At 62.2% G+C, this 1,700-nt stretch overlaps 1 protein-coding gene across 1 annotated transcript in view; it reads right to left on the minus strand.

The window, feature by feature from the left end:
• GPR173 (G protein-coupled receptor 173) overlaps window positions 1-34 on the minus strand; it is a 21,207-nt gene extending 21,173 nt beyond the window's left edge. Inside the window, exon 1 of the mRNA XM_007457350.1 lies at window positions 1-34. This exon is cut by the window's left edge and continues 123 nt beyond it. The gene's annotated coding sequence lies outside the window, so the exon portion shown is untranslated.
• Window positions 35-1,700: the final 1,666 nt, after the last annotated feature.

Genomic DNA, 1,700 nt, shown 5'->3' on the forward strand with positions numbered 1-1,700 from the left:
CTGTTGCCGTGGATACAGCCGGGCTGGTCTAAATCTCAGACATCAGGGGAAGCAGGCACTGGAGGAGTGCACTGGGCAGGGCTGGGGGTGCTGGGGAACACCAGGTGGGCAGCACACAGCCTTGGGGTGCCCAGCTAGCTGGCAGGTGGGGGTCCAGGCAGGTGCTTCCCCAACTACACACTCCCACCTTCATCTTCACGCCACCGCCAAGCTGGGAGGGGGGCCAGCACTGGCCCCTGCTACCTGTCTGCCCACCTGGCTGCCGGTCCCCCCTTCCCCCTCCCTGTCTGCCCGCTGGCCGCCGCCTTTTGTCCTCAGAAGACACGGTCCCCGCGGGGCCTCTGCCAAGCCTCCAGCAGATGCTCAGGGTCTGGGGCTCCTCCCTGGGAGCACTCGGGGCATGGCCTGGGAGAGCTCCAGGTTGTGGGAGCTCTCATCCAGGCTCACCTCGCTCCCCAGGCCTGTCGGGGATGGGGAAGAGGTGCAGGTCCACAGCCAGAGGCAGCAGCAGAGGTGGAGTTGGGGAGGGGATGGACGCCAGAAAGAGGGGGTGGGGTGGAGAGAGAGGCTGGTCTGATAGCTGTGTCCCGGGTTTTAGATCCGGGTTGAGGAGGGTGGCTCAGAGCATCCGAGGGGGGGGGTCCTGATGCAAAACGGGGGCACCGTGGGCCTGCCGGAGGGACTCTCCAGGCCTGGGAAGCACCCCAGCTTACACAAATTTAGGTCCCAAGATGCTGGGGACACCCATCCTGGATAAGGCATCGGCGGGGAGCCCAGGGCACTAAGCTGGATCCCATCTGGGCTGTCCGTCCCCCCTCTCCTCGATTTGCACGGTCCCTGCCTCAGGGGCGGGCGGAGGAGGGAGGGAGGCAGGGAGGGAGAGGGAGGGAAGGAGGGAGGCTGAGCAGGCAGGGTGTCTCCCAGCTTATGGGGAGCATCTAAAGGATTTTAAGCTTGCCTGCTGCCTAGCGCAGACTTGGTGAAGTGGAGACAAAGATTTACCCACACAAGGGATTTGAAGTGGAGACAAAGATTTACCCACACCCGGGTCCCGGGTATGAGGGAGAGCTTAGCAAGGTTAAAGAACTGGAAGAATGGCTATAGGGCTGAGTCACAGTGGGCATGAATGTGGATGGGGGGGGGGGGCGGGGAAGGGGGTCTGGTGAGGCCAGGGAGGACCCGGCTGGCTGGCTGGCTGACTGGGTGGGGATGCTGGCGTGGCGGCTGTGCTGCCAGGACAATAGCTGCCTGGGGAATTCAGACTCCGGCCTTTCTGAGATGCTGGAGAGAGGCATGCGTGGAGGTGGGGAGAAGTGCATGGGCTACAAGTGCAGAGAAGGCAGGGGTGGGGGGATCTACGGTTGGGGTCAGAGCAGAAAGGTCCTGTGGAAGTTTCTCAAAAGCTTTCGCTTGGGAGGGATCCTTAAAGCTCTGAGAGGTAGGGTAGACAACCTTATTTAGAATGGGTTCTATGGGCATTTTCCCAGCAAGGCCTGTAGGTGGGAGGGGGTGGGGGCGGGGGCGCTGGCGTGGCAGGGAGCGCTGCCCATCTCTGAACAGCCCTTCTCAGGACGTCATCTCCCGTGCCACCCCTACTTTCTCTGGACCAGTAGACAGATAGGCACCCATAGTTATGGCCACGTTCCAGGACAGCAGAATGGGCCAGGGGAGGAGAAGCCTTGTAGGCAGATGTTCGAAGG

Source organism: Lipotes vexillifer, unplaced genomic scaffold, assembly GCF_000442215.2.
Source record: "Lipotes vexillifer unplaced genomic scaffold, Lipotes_vexillifer_v1.1 scaffold1263, whole genome shotgun sequence".
NCBI lineage: Eukaryota > Metazoa > Chordata > Mammalia > Artiodactyla > Lipotidae > Lipotes > Lipotes vexillifer.